This window comes from Lycium ferocissimum, chromosome 4 (genome assembly GCF_029784015.1).
Source record: "Lycium ferocissimum isolate CSIRO_LF1 chromosome 4, AGI_CSIRO_Lferr_CH_V1, whole genome shotgun sequence".
Lineage (NCBI taxonomy): Eukaryota > Viridiplantae > Streptophyta > Magnoliopsida > Solanales > Solanaceae > Lycium > Lycium ferocissimum.
In genome coordinates, this window is record NC_081345.1 from 44766378 (window position 1) to 44774222 (window position 7845).

The 7845-nt window shown below is 33.1% G+C and overlaps 1 non-coding gene across 1 annotated transcript; it reads left to right on the forward strand.

Moving 5' to 3' along the window:
* Positions 1-4959: 4959 nt before the first annotated feature.
* Positions 4960-5032, forward strand: TRNAV-GAC (transfer RNA valine (anticodon GAC)). Its single transcript has one exon. It is a non-coding gene; the product is annotated as a tRNA-Val (tRNA).
* Positions 5033-7845: the final 2813 nt, after the last annotated feature.

The following is a 7845-nucleotide window of genomic DNA, read 5'->3' on the forward strand; positions in this document are numbered from 1 at the left end:
TAATTTATAAACAAAATGTTTAAATGTTGCCCATTTTTCCTTTGAATTTGTATCACTTCTTTACAAGCATGATTGTTATCCAAATGTCTAGTTGGCAATTGACCGGTCCCCATCTTTCAAATGTGATGCTAAAATTATAAGGTGTCTCACAAATTTATATATTGAAGAAATAGAAAATTCTTCATGGATTCTCTTGTGTAGCTTGTTCTCGTGATGCCAAATAATTATTATATAAGCAACCAAGTTTTTTGTGTATCCGGCGCTAGTTTTTTTTTAGGAACGTATAAAGGTGATATATACGACCCTGCTATTTTGTGAGTTCGAGATTGAGCAATATGGTTTTAACTAGATGTATGTATTTTTGTCATTATCATCATCAACTTGCAATTTGTTTCTCAAGATTGATTCTCAAATTATTATATTAAGAGTACGTTTCTTGTAAATTATTCTATATAATTCATATCATGTGCACCCACACATATGTCGACTATTTCACTAAACAATTGTGTTATGAGAAAAAAAAATCCCAAAAAGAAATTTGGGAGAGATATGTTACTACCCCACTTGTACTTATCAAGCCAACAAGTTATTAAGTTCTTATCATAATACTACCGGGGACATAAATAATTTCCATCGAAAATTTTTTAGTGGTTCCATTATATTTAAAATAACGAAAATTAAAATTAAAATGCAGAATTAAAGTAGATTTTCTAAATAAAAGGGAGAGAGATAACGAAGGCAAATATGTTTTACGATAACGAAATAACAACGTGATCGTTTAAATTGATGAATTGACTACTTGAAGCCTTCCACTTGTGAATCTTGTATAATTGCAAGTTTGCAAAAACAATTAAATTAGAATACTAAAATTATTAGAAATTCTTCCAAAGAAAATTAAGAGGAAAAATGATCAAGATGGATAAAATGAGAGGATTGTAGTAAAAAATGATGAAAATACTTATAAAACCTTGGTATTTATAGGTGAAAAATGGGTTAAGAGATCTCGATAAATTTTTAAACTTAAAGATCAAAAATAATTTCAAGGGTTACAATGTAGGGCATTATAAATTGGTGATGAGGATCTTGAATTCAAAAAACAAAGTTGGATAGATATATAATAAAATATGCAACTTTATATTTTGTTTACTTGAATTATGTTTTGGACCTATAGTCCAAGGACCTCAAAAAAAAAAAAAACAAAGGAAGAGCTAAAATGGATATTTGTGTGAAAGGTAAAATGGAAAAACAAAAGGTACTTTTCAACCATTTAAAATGTAATTCTCCTTTTATGCCCGAGAAAAGTTTTTTTTTTTTTATGGAGATTTTTTTTAAAAGGAGATGCAATTAGTTTTTGATTTAGTAGCAATTAAATATTAACGAAAATTTTGATATTTTGAATTGTCTCCATTTTCCCCATTCTTACTTGAATAGAGACACATTACAAGTTAAAATTAATGGTTAAGTTTTAATTAACTAAAAAATAAAGGTAAAGATTCTAACTATGGTTTGAATAATTAATAAATATTTCATATATTTGCTTCCAAAATATTAAATATATCTAGACCTCATTATAATACGGCTATTTTAATCATGATCGATTATATTTAAAATACTTATTATTAGTAATAAATGTATATTATCTTTTTTTTTTTTTTTTTTGTATTGTTTGAATTTGGTCTTCAAGGGAAGTGCCCTTTGCATGAATGCCATCACCGTGATCAATAAATTCAACACAGTTTGCAATAGTATGGTGTTTATTTGGAAACGAAGATTTCAACAATATTGTACGAAGCTTACACTATAGCTTGGGAAAGAAGGATATAACAAAAGAGACGAAATACAACACGTTCCGTCAAAGTTCTATTCCAGACATGATCTTCAACAGAAAAGTGAAGTAGATATTCAACAAATACGCTCGATTGATAATTTACGGATGTGTGCACTAAAGCATTACCAACCTTGACATTTGAGAAGTTGGTATAGAAGATTGGGATGCGTCGTCTCCAAGAATTAAGTGATATTTTAATCAGGGGGAGTATAGTACGTGCTGTACTCTTTTTCCCTTAGCCGAGGTTTGTCCCATTGGGTTTTCCTGGAAAGGTTTTTAATGAGGCAGCCTGCAATGCGTATTACTAGATATGTGTACTCTTTTTCCTTCACTAGGATATTTTCCTACGTGTTTTTTTCTTAGTAAGGTTTTAACGAGGCATACTATCTATCAATGGACATCTAAGGGGGAGTGTTGTAAATATTACTATTTGTTAATTGTGGATGTCCATAACTCCTAGGTGTGATTCCACCATTAAGTATAGTAACACCACACATCCACTACCTCCTCATTCATCTCCCTCTACCCCCATTGACTTCCCCACCTTCTCAAGAGTAAATGTTATGTTTATGACACCTTTTCATGTTACTCAATATAGCCCTATAAATAGAGGCATTGAGAATTTGTACACACTTGAACATACTTGGATGAATAAGAAAGCTCTCATCTCTTGTCTCTCTTTATCACTTTATTGTTCTTGCTTCATCTTTTGATATATTATACTAACTCTTTTAGAATGATTTTACAACATTAATCTTCTTATTTTATTCTTAGATGACTTCTAGTCACACAAATGTTTAAGACTTATTTTGGATACAAGTTTCGAAAGTCTTACTTTATTTATTGAACTCCGTGCGCAGTCAAATACCCTCATATAAAATAAGACGGAGGGAGTACTACTCTCTGCTAAATAAGTGTCATCTTAGCAAAAATCACGTCCATTAAGAAATTAATAAATATCATGTGAAGTTTACTAAACTGCGCATATTTATTAGATGTCTTTTAAGAATTGAGTATTAAAGAGGACTACTTTAATGCTAAGGGCATAGTTGAAAACATTTGCCAATATTTATCTTGAATTCCTAATATGACACTTTATTTTGAGATTTTATTACTAAGATGACACTTATTTTGGGACAGAAAAAGTATTATTGATCATTGAAAAGCTAAGGGACCCCCGAAAGCTTTTATGACCAAATTATTGGGAGAGGGCCAAATATGGCCTTTAATATGCCAAAAAGTTTACTTTTACCCTCCATTGTACTTTACCTAGAAAAATATCTCTTCTATTATTTAAAGGGAAAAGGGTCAAAAATGCCTCTTTACTTTGGATAAAAGGCTAAAAATATCCTCCGAACTAATTTTGGGTCAAAAATACCCCTCCCGTCATTAAAGTTTTCAAATATACCCCTATCTTAATGGAAATCCGCAACATAACCCGATTTTATTTTTTAAACCCTCTCCATTTAAAACCAACTCAACTACATAAAAAACTCATATGCGACCAACTTGTTCCCGAGTCCTACATCTGGAGCCACTAGGCACAGGAGCGGGCAACCCATATGCATTTTTTATTTAGTTGAGTCGATTTTAAATGGAGCGGGTTTAAAATGAAATCGGGTTATGTTGCGGATTTCCGTTAAGACGGGGGTATATTTGAAAATTTTAATGACGGAAGGGGTATTTTTTACCAAAAATTAGTTTGGAGGATATTTTTAACCCTTTTCCCAAAGTAGAGGGGCATTTTTGACCCTTTTCACTTATTTAAATGGCTCTGATTTATCCTTTCTCCATTAAGGCTATTTAAGATGGAAGTCCAATCTAAAATTGCACCGATATTTTGTATAACTTTTGTGTTAATATCTTCATGGAGATTAATACAGGTTATTTGGATGGTTGCTACCTATTGTATGATACTGTATCGTTACAACAAACAACAACAAATGAAATTTCACTAAGTGGGGTCTGATGAGGGTAGATAGAGGCGAATCTAAGATTTTTAGAATATGGGTTCACCACTAAAAAAAGAAGTAAAAATGTGTTAAGTGGGAATTGTTTTCTAGGTAAATAACTCAATCTTCAACCAAGTATACCATTTCGCCTTCTTGTAGCATGGGTTCCAGCAGATAATATTATACTAGTTTTAAGAAATATATACATACAATACCTAATTTTATGGAGAAACCATGGGCTCACATGCCCCAAATTTTCTACTTAAATTCGCCCCTGAGATTAGAGTGTACGCAGACCTTACCCCTACCTTGGAAGGTAGGTGATATTATATTGTTACTTTAGATTCAATATTTTCTTATTATTACTTGTATCTTATGTACTGTATGTTAAATGTTAATTATGTAATGATGACAGGATTCATTTTATGTAATAAGCAGTTTGGTGTGTATCAACACTGTTTCAAGGACCATGGAGCATATGGAACAAAATTCACAGTATCAAGGACCTCCTTCTACAGCTGGACAACTGAAGCATTCAACACTGTTTTAGAGAAGGGAATAAGGTAGCAGACTGCTTGGCTAATTGGGGGCTTAATTGTAATAACATAACATGGATCAATCAACATCAATGCCTGCCAAAGGAAGCCAAAGGAGAGGTGAACTTGAATGGAATGGGAGTACCCTCTTTTAGAATGATTACTAAAAAGAAATCTTACTCAATGGATATTGACAAGTACAGATTTTACTCTTTTGATGTTCCTTGAGGAAAAATGTATAGGGAGGCTTAGTTCCTCAATATAATCTTTTGTGAGCTAACTAGAAATCCTACTTTACCATCGATTGGAGGTTGTTCCAATCTTAGTAGGTACTGGAGGCTTTCCTCCTTTTGTGTAAATTTTGATGGCAATACAAGGCATCCACTCTCAATAGAGTTGGATGATTGATTTTTTTTTTAAAAAAAAGCGGTTTGGTGTGTATTGTGTAATCGCGTGGTTGCCAAACATTGTATAAGTTTGTGCTGATTTCTATGTGGTGAATAAATATCTTCAAACTAAAACCAAACATGGTTTACTTTTAGAGCTGATTCATTTTAATGTGGAGGTAAGTTATGCTAAAGCTCCAATTAACAACTATTAACACATTCTAGTAATATTTTAACATGTGAACATTAAACATATAGCGGGGATAGCTCAGTTGGGAGAGCGTCAGACTGACGATCTGAAGGTCACGTATTCGATCCACGTTCACCGCACAGGTTTTTTTTTTTTTTTTTTCACAACACCCCATACACTAGGACCATCATTTTACAAGATGGAACAATTAATACATGTTCCTTTTCAGCTAATCCCCTGGTAGAAAAAATAAAGAAGCAAAATTCTCAACAAAACAGATCGATAGTAAAACATACAGCTAGGAATAAATATTGTAAATCAATATGTCCCTAGTTATTCATACATTTCTTGGAAATCCAATCTGACTTCTAAAACGGAAGCACTAAACACAGCGCACTTTCTCTCATTCCTCTCCTCACGAATCACGTAATATGACTTTTCTTTTATTTAATTTGTACCACCCGAAACTAAAGAAAAATCAGGTTGAGAGATGACTGGTACTCGATCCGGCTTGGATCCATCCATAAATAATCCAGGACTCAATCTAAACATGAGCGTACAAAACTCCATCTGATTAAGAGCTCCATCTCCATCCAAATCTCCTTCAGCCAACATGCAAACAAGCTCATCATCTCTCAATTCATGCAACCCCATCAACATTGCGTTCCTCTTCAAGCTTTCAAATGTAATGAGCCCTACACGTACATCCATTAGCAAGAAAAAACCATGGCATAGTTCCTCCATGAACCTTTCAACCCCTAATGTTTTAATCATTGAAGGAAAGTAATCTTCAAAACCAAAAGGGTCCTCATCATGAACAGCTGCCATGCATGGGAGTGCTTGTAATAACCTAGGTACTCAGGGACAGAGTTAGGAATTTCGATAAGAAAGTTGAAATAATGCAAGAATGTCACACCTGACGGAGTAAGGAATTAATTCTGACAAGGAAAAAAATCTCTCACTTGAGATCTGAGCGGAGTTGGAAATTCTGACTGGAGAAGTTAAATTAACGCAAGAATGTCACACCTGATGAGATTTGAGCGGAGTTGAAAATTGTGACAAGAGAAGTTGAAATAACGCAAGAGCATCACACCTAAGATTTGAGGAGAGTTGGAAATTCTGATAACGAAAGTAAAAATAATGCAAGAATGTTACACCCTACGAGATTTGAGCGGAGTTGAATGAGTGAAGCTAAAATAATGCAAAAATATCACACCTGACAAAGTTAGGAATTCCAACAAGGGAAGTCCAAATAATAATGCAAGAATGACATGCCTGAAATTTGAGTCCGCGCCCCTAAAGTAAATCTTGAACCGCCTTTTACTACTACAATAGAAACTTCCTATGTCAAAGAAATTCAATAATATATAGTCACACACACACAATATTGTTTTGGCCCTTAATTTTTTGCACAATAGACGATTCAATTGAACCCTCTTGACTAAAGGTGGGGAAAAAAGAGTGAACAAAGAAAAGCTGGTAAAATAGTATAGTAAATGATTAAATTTGCTTGGTTAACCTGAGGCTACAGCTACGAGAAGATGATGTATATATAATTACATATTATACGTACGTGTCGATATCTTTTTGGTTATAAACTTGTATAATATTGGTTCTCCTTCCTGGAAGTTGCATGTGAACGAGAGGATGTACGAGAGGAAACATATATCTTGTATACTAGAAAGAGATGGCCCGTGCGATTAATGAAAGTTGGAACTGCTAGCACATTTTAAGCAGGGGACAAAGATAGTTTTTAACCTTTTTGATGGAAATAAAAATTGATTTGATTGGATAACTACTTTGCAGACTTAGGCCTCTAAGGACAAAGTCTATGTGCAAATCAAAGCTCTCAACTCTCAGGGCAATAAGATGGCCACATATTCAAGCTGAATAAATGGCCACAACACATCAACTGTTTCATACTATGTACATTCATTGAGGAACATGTCCAAAAGATTATCATAAAATATCTACACTGCTAAATTGAGCGTTTAAGAAAATAGTACATTATTACTTTCCCATGGCAGAAACATGTAGTATGTGAATCTCACACATCACTCTATCTGCTACTGCTATTTGGACAATGCAGTGTCAACTCGAGTGCAAGATAAAAGCTGCACAAAGTATTGACCTAAGTGAAATGCCGTGGCCTGTCAAAGATAAGAGAAGAAAGAACTTAGAAACAATAAAGATACAATCACGTGAAGTAGAGAGTAACTGTTTGCTATCTATATCATCGTATGTAAATATAAACAACTCAAAAGCTACTTATATTACAAAGCTCAAATTTCTGCATAAAAACAAATTGGTAAATTCATCTTAGAATCAGCTGAAAATTGCATCTTCAAGCCTAAGACAGTAGAAGTGCATTTTCCATATCTACGGTGCAAGATAATTCATGATGATTTACAATCAAAGTGTTTAGTCAGCATGACTTCAAGATAAAGGTTGAGTCGACATAAACCGAAAGGAAGGTTGAACTGAAAACCCACAAAAATTTCGCCAATATCAACAGCTCTCCAGCAATGCAACAAACACTTCTAGAATGAGAGTAAAATTCTACTACTTGTGAAGGGTCAGATATACATTAAAAGAGTACTGTTGAATTTACATATTGGCAATAGGACCCAAATATATTGTTACAACTTAAATATAAATATCAATTAATAAGTTAATCATGAATTTTTTTTCGAAGTATAAGAGCGAGAAAAAGGATCAAATTATTTATATTATTTCTTTAGATATTTTACTTTAGCATAGATCATGTCCCTTGTGGCCTGTTGTTATGGAGAAGAGTGTTGGGATATATACTATTAACCATGTGTTTGGATATAGTATTTATTATAGAACAATTATTTATTCATTGTTTAGTAGAGTTAAATAGATCATGTACTAGTATGTGTGTCCTTTACTTATATAGTAGATGATTTAGTGTATAGAGTTTAGCTTATAT